We start from the raw sequence: 17248 nt of genomic DNA, 5'->3' as shown, positions 1-17248 counted from the left end.
CACTTCAACTGCAAATACGCTGAATTCAGCATCTCTCTGGTCTCTGGCTAGAGCAGTATACTTTTCAGACTTGTAAACATGGGCCTGATCAATCCTGTTCTCATATGGCACTGTTAATTCAATCAGAAGGATTTCTTTTGCTGTCTGAGAGTGAAGCACTAAATTTAGTCTTAATCCACTTTTGTTGATAATTTCTAGATAGTGCTTCCACTGATGTAGATCTGCAGCACACACCCAATTATCGACTGCACTCAGAAGATTCTGCTTGCAGGGCTTGGACATGACGTTGGTATTTGGCCAGATATCTTTGCCTCCTACTGCATAGAACTTTGCTGCGGGTTCTGGGCGTTTAACCTTACCCCTGCTTGTGATGAACTGGACAGCTTTAGTTAATTCTTTCAGCGCCTGGTTGTGTCATCACGTGTATCTTCCTTGTGAATGAATAATAATCGACAATAAAAACGAATTCGTTCTTCGGGAGTCAACTATATTTTGTCAAGGAAGGGGTCGACTTTTCAGACATTTTATGTACTAGTCTGGAAAGAAATTGTCGACGCATTCCTCAAGGAATCTATTACATAAAGGACAAGTGTGTGTGTATGTGTGTGTGTGTGTGTGTGTGTGTGTGTGTGTGTGTGTGTGTGTGTGTGTGTGTCCAGAAATAAATGGGGTGAGCAGAGGAAAAATAGGGAGTTGCAGAGTGGAAGAGAGAAAAAAAAAAGAAGAGAGGAATACAGAAATAGAAGTTTTAATAGAAATATATTACAACTTTGCTCCAGGCAACGCCAGGTAACCATGCTAGTTTAGTATAAAAAAATAAAGAAGTAAATTAAAAATACGATCTCGGAGAATTTATTATAGTATATTTATTTACTCCCCGCTTCAGAAGGTGAGACAAAAGGTCAAGTGGAATTTTGAAAAACATGTGCACTAGATAATTTCACCTTTAACAATAGCAAAATACATTAAAAAGCAATTAAAAAGAGAAAATATTTTTTAAGGAAGCACCACTTGGAAATTCGTCAAGAACAGAGGGGTGAACACAGATTAAAAGACATCGGGTGAACAAGCGAAATATGACAGTTCAAAGTAAAGTAACAGGAAAAAACGAGGTGCCTTCAATGTTTCCAGACTTGTTGTACAGGTATTTAAAATAGTCGTAGACTCTTGAAAATTCAGTATGTTATTGCTATACATCTTATGAAATGACTGCCTAATTATTATGATCTAAGGTTCAAATGAACAGCAACAGCAGAAACTAGAATACACCCTACTAAAGCCTAATTGTCACAGCTGGAGAATTTCAAAAATGCACTCTGGACTGGAGGGCATTTTAGAAGAATAATATGCAATAAATTTATGTTTTAAACTCGACAGGCAGCAAAATTCCACCCCTACACAGTAGTGATCCCCAGATGTCAGAAAGCCTTCTACTCTAATACTTTCTTCCCCAGAACTGCTAGACTTTGGAATTCCCTTCCAGGTTCCTGCTCCCACGACTGTACTGACATGCAACGGTTTAAGTGTAATGTAAACAAACATCTTGCTGCTCAATTCCCTACAGAACATCCCCGCAATTTATGTCCCAGATAGTAGTCTCCCCCCCCTACATCAAAGTGCCATTGTGACTTGTTTGGAGTGAAAATGCAATGAAAAAAATCAAAAAAATCATGTACATGTATATACTAGAGGAATATCCGTCGCAAGATGGATGGAATGCATTCCTAAATCAAAACGGCCCTGCAGTATTTTTATGTTCCCTTACGAAGATTAAAATCAATGTATAATAAACGTCATATCTAGAATACTTATTCCAATTTTGATTAAAATCCATTGCATTATTTGGATTCTAGAAATTTTCTAAGATTTCATTTTCTTAAATGAAAATTTGAGGAATCTTGCTTAACTGATCTCTAATAAGTATCGATCAAATTTAATTTAAATCTGAAATATTTGAATTTCCAAAATGGAAGACTGAATTCATATCGGTATTTATTTGCTTCCCCACAAAGCAAAATGCGACACAAGGTCGTCTTTAATGTGGGCGAAAACCAGCACTCCAAAAACGGGGCACTCGGGAAGTAGGCAAAAATAAAAATTGCTTTAGTATATAGGAGTTTCTCCTTCTAGTGACTAAAGACAAATTAAGTGTAACATCAGAACAGATACTACACTGTGATCTTAGCCCGAAGGCCAGATACTTTTTCTCTAAAACCCCTTTAAAATATTCGAAAGAGATTAAAATTTGGGGAATATTTATTAATTGATGTCTAATACCTATTGTTAAAATTTCACAAAATATAGGAAATATCTGAGTTTTCATAAATGGATTCTTGGTCCTTTTTCATAAAACTGAACATATCCTACGTTTATGCTTAACAGCCGTGTTTCGAAATTCATGATGATTGGTTAATTAGTTTAGGAGTAAATTTTATACGTAGAAATAAATAAACATATACACATAACTAACTAATGTGGACCCAAGGTTGGGACCACGGAAGGAAAACACAGAACATGGAGTAGATGGAAGAAAAATATATTAACCGAAAAGGGTACAAGGATAGGATAAAGGGTAAGTGGAGCTTACTATCTGGTGGTGCCCAATATGAGTAGTTGTACGTGCTGCACACTACTAGTACTCCTGCTGATTTTAATGAGAGTGTTATCTCACAGCATAATATAGTACTGGAAGAGTCCATGATGCAGGTAAGTTTCGGTTTCACAACACTAACTTTATATGAATATGAATATTTGTTACTCGTGTTAAAACATCCCTGCTGTAAATTATATAAAAGTCGATGTAATAGTTATAGAGTTAGGCAACATTTGGCCTTAAGTTGCAATCCTAGGTGAAGTCAGTGTCCTTAATGATGGATGGCTTACACAGAAATGAGAGGGAGCAGATAATGAACTACTAAGATTTTATGTGCGACGTGAAAAGAAATTGGAATCTTAGGAAGATCTCCATCATTCCAGTTATTATAGAACTAACCGGACTTATAAAAAAAGAATTTTCAAAGCTACTAAGCAAATATACCTGGTGAACCAAGTGCAAGAGAGATGCAAACAATTCTGCCTAAAGGGAGGGTTAGAATCTCAATTAATTCTTGCAGTTGGAGTCTTTGAAATAATATGTGAATACCTGACATCTGGTAGGATCTCCCATCCCCAGCAAAAAGAAAAGACAAGACTATTGTAATACACACACACACACATACACTAGCAGGTCGGCCAACGTTGCCCAGTCATAAAATACGTTTAAATATGTTAATTCATACAAATTTCATATTTATTATTATAAAGCCAATTCTCTAATGATTATCATATTGTATCCAACATATAGTAATGATGCCAAAAATTAAAAAAAAGTAATATGACTTTAATGCCATCATCTAGAATTGAAAGCAAAACATTTAGTTTTCCAACATTATTCATTACCATCTGAGCTAAGTCCATACGCATATAAAAACTTCAAAAATAATATTGTTAAAGATATAAATGTATATTTGCGCATGCATAAAAGTAACATTTTTAGTCGATTATGCCTACCAAGTTATAGTGCTTTTTTCAATTTTGACCCCTTAATAGCTATTTGTACTGACTAAAAACCAAATCGAATTTGTTCCACAGGTCCAAATCCCCATTATATCAAGTTTCAAGTCTTTAGAAAAAAAATTGGCAGAGGAGTTTGGTAGAGACCATTCATCAGACAGACATCCAAGGTCATTTTCATGTATATATATATATATATATACTAGCCGGGAGACCCGACGTTGCCCAATGTTTCACACTCTCATACTTTTTATTGCCATTGAAATCGGTGAAATCGCCTATTTTTCAATCAAATCAAACATGCTGTAGTTGGGGACCCATCGCAGTGCACCAGAAAGAAGCTTAACATGTCTCCCACAGGGATTGAATCCACAGTACATTGTAGTCTACATTGCACTATTTTTATACGTAACAGCTTGAATTAAAATTTAAAATACAAAAGTTAAGTTTCATGGTTCAGTTGTGCTCTAAACAAAAGCATTCATTTCGAATGTGCTCCTATCACATCAAAGAACCTACTGTTAATTTTATATGCCTGGCCTTTCTGCTTGTGTGGTATGAAAACTTCTCAAATGCACTTGTGATGTTAGGCTGTATAAGGTGTTAAAAAATTGCCTGTTCTTCTTTTATCAGACTTTTTTCTATTAGTGATACTTATCGGAAACATTCCAAGACAAAACCTGTCTAAGAACATTGCTAGGTACTCGTTCAGGAATCTATAGAGAACAAACTCTCTCTCTCTCTCTCTCTCTCTCTCTCTCTCTCTCACACACACACACACACACACACACACACACACACACACACACACACACAAAGTTCTTTAGAGTATCTTGTACCTCTACAAAGCCACCAATCACCCATGGATGAACTATTGTTGCCGCATCTGGGACGGTGCATCTACCACTAATCTCTCTCTTGGATAGGGTCCAAAACAGTCTTCAATCTAAAAGGTCCCACTTTGTCAACTAAGCTCCAACCCCTGTCCCATCACCACAATGTTGCATTTTTGTGCCTGTTTGTTCTTTTTTTTTTTTTTTATTTTACATAGGCACCACCACTTATCAAGGCCAAGAGTCGAGGATAAGGGTTAAGAGTGTACAGTAGTCAATTGGACAATATAATGATCGTTAGTAATGGAAATTCGGTAAATTTGTTAACTTATATGGAACGGCTCATCAAAAACTCTTACAAGTATTTTAATGGAATGTGCTCTGATGAACTCGTTGCACTTGTGCCCCCTCGATGTACTCATATCTTTGACAAACCCGCATAGCAACAAACACACCCGTTCACTGTTGAGGTCCCTAAATGCCAGAAAGTTTTCTACTCTAATAGTTTCTTCCGCTGAACAGTTAAACTTTGGAATCCCCTTCCTGCTACCTGCTTCCCTGACTGTACTGATATGCAGAAGTTTAAATGTAACGTAAACCAACATCTTGTTAATCTTTCCTAGGCATGGCCCCAAATAGTAGCCCCTTACATCCAAGTGGCGATATGCCTTGTTAGAGGTGAACGTGAGTAAAATAACAAGTGAAGCATGCATGGTCCCCTGTGATTGCACAGTGAACGAGGCATAAAAAAATGACTAAGTTCAGTATTTGGCCTCCCATCCATTTAGCCTTGAAAGTCCGCAAAGGACGTTAAATTCTGGTGAAAATGAACAAACGATGCAGTTTTAGGCCTTAACATATGTAAATTTGAGTTCTGCACCATGCAAAAAAGAAATGACTAAGTCCATCATTTGCACCCCCCTCCCCATTTAACCCCATATTTAAATTTGAGTTCAGCACCATGCAAAACTACTAAATAGACATACACAGAAAATTTTGGACAAATATTGTAAAATAGTCCCAAAAATCGAGTGTTTTTATTAGCCCTAAAAGAGCCTCTGAGACACACCCAAGAGTTATCGCGAAGTATAGACAAACAAAATTATATAGAAATCAGTTAGTTACAACTTTTCAAAATGTTTTATAAAAACCCAAGGCATCAATTTTTTTTTGATAAGCACAAAAGTGTCTATTTTATCCATTTTAACCCAAAAGGTAGCCCTTGGGGGCAACTGGAGTTTTCCCAGAAAATCCGTTTTACTCATATCATGTTTAATGTTTGTGCAAAATTTCAAAAAATTCCATGGCGTAGTTATTGAGAAATGTGTGGACAGACGAACGGACAAACCGACAAGGGTGAATTTACAGGTCCACCCTCCTTTTGTGGGAGGCCAATAATAATAATAATAATAATAATAATAATAATAATAATAATAGAGGTTATACTTGTATGCTATTAGACTAAAGTGTCCAAATTCCGATTACCTCGGAAATTATGATCTTATAGCGCAGTCAGTATAGTCTTGTTCATAAAACATCGATTATTGCTTACGGCATCTCATAATTATTTTTACAATATTTTTTTATGTTGATAAAAAAAAACATTGCCATATAACTTGAATTATTTTTATTATTATTAAAGGTTACAAAGGTTTTTTGGCGCTTAAAATGGGCCACATGGGAAAAATAATTGATAAAGACTGATCTAAATTATTCGTATAATAAAAGGGACATAAATCGATATAGCTTAGATAACCCGTTTACAAAAAACCAGAAGGCATAGTTTGAATTAATTTCAAGGGAAGCAACTCCAGTGTGACAATTAGCTGCTTTCATATTTGTAAACGTCAGACTGAGTATTCACAGCTGAAACCAGCGCGGTGCAGCTGATTGATATAAAAATTACAGCTAAAGTTAAGTCAGCTCTCCATGACAGATGTTCACATCATTTTTATGTTGGTTAATGTTTTCTGTAAACAGACAGGGATCGGTGTCCGGTGCCTGTCATTTGTGGCATGTTAAGGTCATATCTGTTATCTTAGCGTTACTGCTTTACAAAAGCCATTCACAAATATCACATCAACATTGTGAAACAGTAGAGAAACACATTAAAAAGCAATTAAAAAGAGAACCACATAAAATGCTTTTAAAAGGAAAGGGAACCCATTAAAAAGCGCTATTAACCTTAACTTGAAAGAAAAAAAAATGTAATGAAAAAGATTTTTTTTTAGAAAAAAAAAAAAAAGGACGTGATACTTAAATCTTTTACTAATGGAGATTTGGTATATGTCTGCATTAAACCGAAACTCTACAATTGTTTCTATATCTAAAGTCGAAACTATAACATTGCCATCTTTTAATGTTCAATTTAGTTTACTAGATTATTCCAGACAAATGCACTGTCTTTCGATGCTCAATTTAAGAGAAATCGTGAAGTATCTGTTCTGTTACTACAATACATTTTTCCAGGCATTATTCCCTCCTTTTTGGTGGTCAAGTAATAGTGTAGTATTTGTTCTCCATCTCTGTTCCGTCTGCCCGCTTCCCACCTGACTACAACTTGGATGTCTTCAAGTCCAACGTTAACAAATTCCTAATGAACCGCCCCCTTAAGTAAACACTTCATCCAATCGCCACACTAACGTAATGTACTTGCAATAACCCTTATCCCTGAGTGGCTTCCGGGCCTTGATGAGTGGTGACCACTGTGTAAAAAAAAAAAGAAGTATCTTCATAGCATTATCTGCTCCATAACATTATCCGCTTCAATTGGGATGTAGTGTACTCTCAGTTCTGTGATCATGATGCCATCATCCCAGCCATTACCTCCTCCTTGGGACAGATAGCTACGTAGTATACGTTCGTCACATATACTAGCAAAAAATATTTGTTAGTATTTATCATAATAATAATCATCATGTTTGTTATTAATTACTTTCTGAATAGATACAACATTATTCTCATTTTTTAATATTGTCTTAAAGGTTGAAAAACTTTGAAGATTATTGTTATAGACTCGTGTTAGGGGTCGCAAATTAAAGAAACCACAAGTAGTGTAAAGTGTATAAAATATAATATGTATTTATCATAAAGAATACAGAAGCCACTAAAGTGGTATGAGAGGAACGTGTTCGTAGCATGCAGTTAAACATGGTATAAATGTGTCCATTTAGTCTCAGAAACCAGTTGTATTCATAGAACTGGTTGATTACACTTAGTTCTCAAATAGGGGTGATTTGTACCCCACAAAAATAATATATATTGTTTTTGAGTCACCACTTATCAAGACCCCGAGGCCACTCGAGAATAAGGGTTAATGAGTTTACAGTGGTCAAAGGGAAAGTGTCGTAGTCTTCGTTAGTAGTAGGGATGGCTCATCAAAAATGTGTTCATGTTGGACTTGAAAACAAGCATACTGTTGTCAGTTGAAAAGCAGAAAAGCGGAACAGAGTTCCACAGGTGTGCAGTTCTAAGAAAGAAGTTTTGCTCATGGAATCTATGTTTAGGTTTAGGCACAGATGAAGAGTGTGGGAAATTATCGATAATGGTTTTATTGGAATTATTAAGGAGTCACTAACGGGGTGCCCTGTGATTGGATGAAAAAACAACCAATCACGGACCTCCCTTTTTAGATTCCTCCTCACCCGTCGAGAGCGGTTATTTCGAATTCTCTTCCTTTTGCTTGTTGAAGCCTAGAAGACAACACGAGTTTTTCAGTCTTCTCCGCCATTCATACCAGACACGTGGGAGAATTTCGACAGCAATTGCAGCACCAAAGAATTCAAGGCTTCTCTTTTTAATCTCAACCCGGCCAAACTCCACAGGAAACAAACAACGTTAAAAGGACGATTCATAGATAAGTTCCGCAAAAGCGACGGTTTTTGCAAAAAAAAAAAAAAAAAATTCTTTCTTTCTTATCTTTCCTATTAATACAAGTTTTATAACAACTTCACTTGTGTTGTGTTTCTTACTTCTTGTCGATGTCACATTATTTTCGTTACCATCTATATTTGGGGATTTGGGGAAATCTCAACAGTTATATATATATATATATATATATATATATATATTTATATATATATATGTACTTAAATATATTAAATATATATATAATATATATATATATATATACACACATAACATATATATATTATGTGTGTGCATACGTGTATATATATATGTGGAAACAAAGTTGATATAAAAATATATATTTTAGCGAAAATTATCTTTACTTTCATCATATTTTGTTTAGGATAACATTTTTGAGTATCAAAACCTATCTCTTTACAACCCCTTCCTTTCCATAACCTACAATATTTTCATCAATCACAGTCCATTTTCTGTAGGCTGTTTTTGAACTCAGTCAACGACGGGTACTTCTGTTAGTATATATAGTACCCGTCGTTGACTGAGTTCAAAAACAGCCTACAGAAAATGGACTGTGATTGATGAAAATATGGTAGGTTATGAAAAGGAAGGGGTTGTAAAGAGATAGGTTTTGATACTCCAAAATTTTACCCTAAGCAAAATATGATGAAACTAAAGAATTTTCGCGAAAATATATATTTTTTATATCAACTTTGTCTCCATTCGTAGCCAAGAGTGACCAACAAAATGATGTTTCCTTACAAAGAGAAAAGTTTATATATATAATGATATAAATATACAAGAAATAAATGTTACCATACTTAATAAAAGCTACTTTTATGGTAGAAAAGTTCATTGGTTTGTATTTTAAAGTAGTTTGTAAAAATATTTTCTTTTTAATTCACGAACTCGTTTAAAAAACAAAACAAAATGGCAGCGACTTTGAAATGGAGAGCCCCGTTTTCAATTTGAAGGAGAGCACCTGAGCATTCTGTGTTAACAATTTAAGAGAGTTCCGTCAAAGTAAGGAATATTTATAAACATATTTTAATGTTTTCCGTTATTTTGTACTTGAGGAATATTCGATTATGGCATGTGTAGTTTATATAAAAATTTATTTAAGTAATTATTGCCTCAAATTTCGTTTTAATTTCGGTTCGCTGAAATTATTTCAAGTAGAGAGCATTAAAAACTATTTCAAAACAAAACAAAAACATAAACTGAACTTTTATTGACTATGGTAACATTTATTTCTTGTATATTTATTTTTTCGGGTAGTCGTTTTTTGGCTGTTCTGCTAAACACTCTTACTAAATAATATCGATGAAATATCGAAAAACAAAGAAACAAAAACAGTTTTGAAAAATAATGAAGCTTTACTTACTCGTTACATGATAAGGGCTGTCCCCTTTTCATGTAAGTATAAAAAATAGAGATTTAGTTAAAATGAAAATGAAATAGAATAGACGAAATTCGAACCTCGTAAATTAGGTTTAGAAATAGATTACGAGAGAGAATTAGAAAATGGAATGTAAAACAAACCATTGTTTAGCTTAGAGATAAAATAGTTTCAAGAAAAGAATGTGCGTTGTCAATTCTGTTATGAAAAATTCAATTGAGGAATGCAACTACAAGATAATTTAATAAACATGTTTTTAACATATTGGAAATATAGGTTACTGGGAATATAGGTTAAAATTCCTTTTGTAAACAAAGGAAAAAGTTTTGGACACGCATGTCCAGAACACGTGAAAGAAGACACATGTTTTAACATGTGTATGACGTCATGGAAAATAGGAAGTTCTAGATATAGTTAGAAACTTGAGAGAACTGGGGGAGAGTCAGAGGGAGTCTGAGGACGACAGACGACAGTCCAGTTGGGATTCGAACGTCTAGAAGCGAGACGGTAACTTTTGAAACTTAGAATGTGAAGCTTTGAATTCTTGACTCAGAAAACCACGGCCGGTCGGGAGAAGAAATAAACCCATCATGTGTTTTTATAAACGTCGTCTTTGTGTTGTAATTCTACCAAAAGGTAAAGTGAAAATTGTTATATATGTCTTATGTATATCATGTGGTTTAGAATGTCTTGATATACACATCTCATATCTACAATGTGAACTCTACATCTCATATCTACACTTCTAAGTATGAACATTTAATATATATGAATACCGTCATAACACGAACAATCTCTCTTACAACATCTCTCTCTTACAACAACATCTCTCTCTAAGACTCACTCTAATAAGACTCTAAGACTCTCTAAGCATCACTTATAATAAGACTCTCTCTTAAAATAAGCCCTAAATATAACATACTTAAGTAAAATAATCCAAAACATCAAAATGGAATATTAAAAAAGTAAACACGTAATTACTTTAGTTTTTTAATGCAAAGAATCGATATAAATATGAATAAGAAAATGGCGCCCTTTTCAAGCAGAACAGCTTCGTTTCAGTTTTACAGTATTGAACGGTGTAGTATTGCGCCGTCGGATTCAGGGGTGTACTATTGTCATGTAAATAACACGTAGAAAGGGTTGCAATCAACTGAATTCCTGCTAGTACACTGACAAAAAAAAGCTTAAACAGATATATAAATAAAAATAAAAATGTTATGTAAATGTTTTTAAAAAGACACGTAATCACATGAGCAGGATTTTTTCCTTCTTTTGACACGATAACAAGTAACGTTCTTATTTTATTATTTATCTATTTATCTATTTTCAAAAGAGTGCCACGTGCAAGTGGAGAAGGGAAAAAACAGAGTTATGCAAAATTTGTGTCGAGAATTGTCTAAAGTTCAGACTTTTTTTTGCTTTCACTTTAATAAGAACGTGAATTTATGAGGTGAATTTATTCAACACAACATGATTCAACTCAAAAAATAAATAAAAGCTAACGTGAATTAAGATAAAAGTTAACGTGTTATTGTGGACCCTCGCCCCTTTTAAAAATCCTTGTTAAACTTTGTGACATATTTACATTCTATGGAGGTCACACAATAATTTTATTATACCATATTTTTTCAAACTTGAACATAATTATCAAAGTATACTTACGCAAATAGATATGAAAAGTCTTTGTTAAAGTGTGTGCCATATTTCCATGGAGTACAGACGCGAATGCAGACCCCACAATTTTATTATACCATCCCTATTTAAGTTAAAATATACTTATCAAAGTATTCTTATGTACATCTATATCAAAAACCCTTGTAAACGTTTTTTTTTTTTCATTTTTTATTTCCATACTTTGGAGGCCAGGCGCGAACGCAGGCCCCACAATTTTTATGAACCACCGTTCTGCCAGATCAAACATACCCATTCCTGATCCTCGATACATCTTCTATCATTATATGTAATCAGTTTTTTAAAATAGTCAACCATATAGGAGCCTATTCATGACCAGCCACACACACGTTCTTATATATATATATGCATGCATACATGGTAGCTTCCTTCAGTCTTGACAGACAATGGATACCAACCGTAAGGGTGGCTGCACATGAAATTTTTGTGGCAAGAGTTACACAATCTCCAGCTACACCTCTCCTATGTCGGCATTGTTAAAGACTAAGTGCTGGTTCAGGACGACTGGAAACAATGCCAAAATAAGTGGAGAGCACATACAACGCCTAGAATTCCCAAATGGTCACCCATCTGGTACTAGCCAGGCTCAATGTTGCTTAACTTCGGTGATCTGACGAGAACTGGTAGCTGATTATGCAATATATAGAATAAGACAAGAAGTGATGGAATGAGGGTAATACAGTGAGTAGTGGGCAGAGCAAACTAAGAGGGTGATGTAAATAAAAAAAGAAACAGGAAATATAGACTACATAATAGATTTATTACTAATGAAGATTTCGTATCTGTCTGTATTACTTACTATCCGTTAATGCTCAATACAGTTTCAGGCTGATGTCTTCCAATACTCAATTCAGGGGATGGGGCAGTGTAGTATCGATACTGCTGTGATAAGACAATGCAACCTGGAATTACCTGATTTTTGGAGTGTGGTAGTATAGCATCTATTCTGTCATAAGATAATGCTCCCTGGAATTACGTCCTTTTTGAAGTGGGGTAATATAGCATCTATCATGTAATCTTAAACCAATGCTCTATGGAAGTACCTATTTTTTTTTAAGTGAGGTATGTAGTATCTAGTCTGTTGTCAGAAGACAATGCTTCCTGGAATTACCTCCTTTTTGTGGTTGGGTAGTATAACTTCCATTATGTTGTCATAAACCAGTGCTCCCTGGAATTACCTATTTTGTTTTAGGTAAAGTAGTGTAGTATCTATTCTGTTATCATAACACTACATTCCCTGTAATTTCCTTATCTTTTGGATGATATGTTTAATATCTGTTTCATTATCATGATACAATGCGGCCAATTATTACCTCTCCGAATTTTAGGGGTGGTGGGTGTAATAGTGTTGATTAGTGTAAGATCGATTCTGTTATAAGACCGTCCCTATAAGCATTACATACTCTTTTATGGGTTAGACAATAGTGTGGTACCTGTTTTGTGACATTCTTCGGGCATGACTCTCTGTCTTGTTGCATATTTTTTATGATTAAAGTAATAATTAAAGTAATAATTAATGTAAGAATTAAAGTGAGAATTAATGTAATAATCAAAGTAATAATTAAAGTAATAATTAATGTAATAATCAAATTAATAAAGTAATAATTAATGTAATAATAAAATTAATAATTAATGTAATAATCAAATTAAAAATTAATGTAATAATCAAAGTAATAATTAAAGTAATAATTAATGTAAAAATGTAATAATTAAAGTAATAATTAATGTAATAATTAATGAAATAATGTAATAATCAAATTAATAATTAATATAATAATTAATGTGAAAATTAATGTAATATTTAAAGTAATAATTTAATAATTAAAGTAATAATGAATGTAATAATAATGTAATACTTGAAGTAATAATTAAAATAATTATTAATGTTATAATTAAATAATAATTAATGTAGTTATTAATGTAAGAATTAAAGTAATAATATTTGTAATAATTAAAGTAATAAATAATGTAAAAATTAAAGTCATAATTAAAGTAATAATTTATATAATAATTAAAGTAATAATTAATGTAATAATCAAAGTAATAATTAATGTTATTGTTATGTATTAATTAACGTAATAAAGTAATAATTAATGTAATAATTAAAGTAATAATAAAGTTATAATTAAAGTAATAATTAATTTATTAATTGAAGTAATAATTATTGTAATACTTAAAGTCATAATTAAAGTAATAATTAATGTAAAATTTAATGTAATAATTAAAGTCATAATTAAAGTAATAATTAATGTAATAATTAATGTAATAAGAAAATAATTAAAGTAATAATTAATATAATAATTAATGTAATTATTAATGTAATAATTAAAGTAATAATTAATGTAATAATTAATGTAATAATTTATGTATTAATTAAAGTAATAATGAATGCAATACTGTAAGTCATAATTAATGTAATATTTAATGTAATAATTAAATAAATTATTAAAGTAATAATTAATGTAATACTTAAAGTAATTATTAAAGTAATAATTAATGTTATAAATGATGTAATAATGACAGTAATAAGATATGTAATAGTTAAAGTAATAATTAATGTAATAGTTAAAGTAATAATTAATGTAATAATTCATGTAATAATTAATATAATTATTAATGTAATCATTAAAGTAATAATTAAAGTAATAATTAAAGTAATAATTAATGTAATGTAATAATTAAAGTAATAATAAATGCAATAATTTATGTAATAATTAAAGGAATAATTATTGTAATAATTAATGTAATAATTATTTTATAATAAATATAATAATTTAATTAATTATTAATGTAATAATTAAAGTAATAATGTAATAATTAACGTAATAAGTCATGTAATAATTCATGTAATAATTAAAGTAATAATTATTGTAATAATTAATGTAATAATTAAAGTAATGATTGGTGTAATAATTAATACAATAAATAAAGTAATAATGAAAGCAATAAATAATGTAATAATTTATGTAATAATTAAAGGAATAATTACTGTAATGATTATTTTAATACTTAATGTAATAATTAATGTAATAATTAATGTAATAAATAATGTAATAAATAATGTAATAATTAATGTAATAATTAATGTAATACTTAATGTAATAATTAATGTAATAAATAATGCAATAATTAAAGGCAATTTTTTGTATGCATGCGTTATACGAAACATAAATGAAAGTGTCCTTCTGTAGAATTTGAAGAACTGAACTTTATTTAGTATCACCTGTACTGAGGACCCATGGCATAACGGATAAAGTATTAGGTAAAAGTCAGTTCTAAGTGAAACTTTTCTGTGGGTCAGAGGTTCAATCCTTAGTACGGCAATACTAACAATTCCGAATTACTTAAGACTTCTCCTTGGTCATGACTGGCAGAACGAGAGCAAAGTTACCCTCGAGGATTAAATAAAGGGGTTCGTTCGAAATTCCATGGAGATTCCAGAGTACAACTGAAAGAATTCTGAATTTGACAGAAATATTCCAGAGTGCAGCAAGATACACCTGAAAAAGGTCGAAGGTTACATCGGCTAAGACATTGTGAAAATAACATTTACGATGAGAACGTTAGTCTGAATAATCCAAATAATATGAATCCCACCGAGTATAATCCATTTAAGTATTGCCTAATAAGATTGAAAAAATATTGAATTTACTACTTCCCATCAACTATGAAGAAAGCTAACAATTTCTGCTTACTGAATCGTTTTTAATGAATTGTTTACAATAGACATTATGTTTTTTGGTATTAAAGAGTCCATTGTAACTGTCTGAATAATCTGGCCTTTCGTTTCGACTCAATGCTAAAAAATGTAAAGGTTTATTTCATAAGAGAAATGAAAAATGTAAAGGTTTATTTCATAAGTGAAATGAAAAATGTAAAGGTTTATTTCATAAGTGAAATGAGTTTAACCAGCACAGCTTAATGAAGCACTTGATTGTTCACTACAATAACTGTTTGTCACACATTTGTATCACGCTGAAACTTATATTATAGTTATATCTACAACCTTGGTGCTACCAAATCAGGTTGTCTAAAGATAACGGTTTCCTGACCTAAAATGCATCATAAAATGAGAAAAATATTTAGTCTTTATTTTATTATTATTATTATTATTATTGATGCCCTCTGCTCACGTTTTTTTAACATCACTTTTCCTTTATCCAGGAGTCAGCCATCTTCTGATATTTCGCAAGCCCACTTTCCAGTTCTCACTATTCAGCAGATCAACTGTTTGCCAAATTCCACTCTTGTCTAATCATTTGAATCCAAGTTTTCCTTGTTTGACCAACCTTTCTGCGATTCAAGACATCCATGCTTCTGCAATTGTTTATTCAGAAGGATGACCACGCCACATGACTGTACTAACGTAACCAATTCGTCCTTAGGATAACCTCTATGCTGAGCAAATGTGGTGCTTTCAGCAAATTCTCTGATCTAATGTGTTGGATGGAATTTTAAAAAATACTGTCATTATTTTTTCTGCAATTTACGGCCATGTACATTGAAATGAGCTGCAATTTTTTCACCCATCCATCCCCTGGTAGCGATGGTGGACCTCGAAAAAAAAGTCTGATCACTTTAATGTCATACACCCAAAAGCAAGAATCGATCTTGCTTCTCAATGTTTATCTCCCTCCTAGAGCTGGAAGATGCAACACAATGATGGTAAAGTAGGGTTTGAAAAGCCAGTGACTTAGAAGAAGAGCAATCTGACCTGCAAAAAAGAAAAAATGTCTGACAACCTTGTCAGCATCCGTCCATCAAGTGATTAATAATAACACCTTCTCAGAGAATTAAGCAAAGCCTAAGAGGATGGACCTCCTAGAATTGCAAATAATGCAGAACCATACACCTAAGCCAACATAGAACATGCCATCCCAACAATGGCCTAGACTCTGGTGGTTTTGTTAAAAAAAAATGTTGTTTTTGACTTTGGAGAGCATGATTAAGTTTTGCAAAGGGAAAAGAAAAGCAATAACATCAATGTTTATTGTATTTTTATTCCGGAAGCCAATATCTTCAGACATCCTGATCTGATAGCAATAGATGCCCTAACAGGTATTACCACTCCAGGCTAAAGTGAATAAACCTAAACCTGGGAGCAATGGTAACTTAGGGGTAACTCCACATCCCCCACAGCCCTTAATGTGGTCTCACTAATGAATGTCTTTAAAGGTCATTACCAGGACCACGAATGCAGCTGATCAAAAACAATGCCGCAGCTAATCATAGGATTGTTTGCAATTGTTTCAACACATAAACATGTTATTTATTCAATATATAATAACGAATAAAACATGGATCAAAAAACTTTACACTGAAGTCAAATCAAAAGTCAGCTGAGTTGACCGTAGCAGGTAAAAGCCGTCTTAGATGACTAAAGACACTAACATCATCAGTCAAGGTTTTGGCTTCCATATTTTGGGATGCGCACTGTGTTTTGTTCATTGAATATGTTGAGAAAGAGTGAGCCATCAATAGGAAATATTAAATAGCATTATTGATGTTTTGAAGAAAAACATAAAAACGACCCCCCCCACCCGGCTAGAACTTGTTCCTCTGCTACACATTTCCTCCCATTACATTATATCTTGTGACGTAATCATAACTCTGATCTATTAACTTCTTATGGAATTTTCCTTTGCTCTAAATGTAGCCTTTGATCTTACCTATGTGTCAAATACTTTCTCCCATGCCGTCATATCCTGTAACGGAGCCATAACTCTAGTCTGTCAACTTCTTTTAGAATTTTTCACTAGTGTAATCCTTTGCTTACTCTAGCCTTATAGGGAAAATTATCGTTTTTAGCATTATTTTTAAACACCTGCTTCTAATCTTTCAACACCAGCATTATGACCCTGACCATAGATGGGTATTTGAGCTAGTATGTGATTAAATAGGT

The 17248-nt window shown here is 32.6% G+C and overlaps 1 protein-coding gene across 21 annotated transcripts in view; it reads right to left on the bottom strand.

Moving 5' to 3' along the window:
• LOC145279820 (otoferlin-like) overlaps positions 1-17248 on the bottom strand; it is a 1618966-nt gene that overhangs the window by 783662 nt on the left and 818056 nt on the right. The gene's annotated exons all lie outside the window — the stretch shown is intronic.

This window comes from Euprymna scolopes, chromosome 7 (genome assembly GCF_053919585.1).
Source record: "Euprymna scolopes isolate OS-2025 chromosome 7, ASM5391958v1, whole genome shotgun sequence".
Classification (NCBI taxonomy): Eukaryota; Metazoa; Mollusca; class Cephalopoda; order Sepiida; family Sepiolidae; genus Euprymna; species Euprymna scolopes.
Note: the sequence above shows the minus strand (reverse complement) of the source record. Positions and strands in the feature narration are given on the sequence as shown.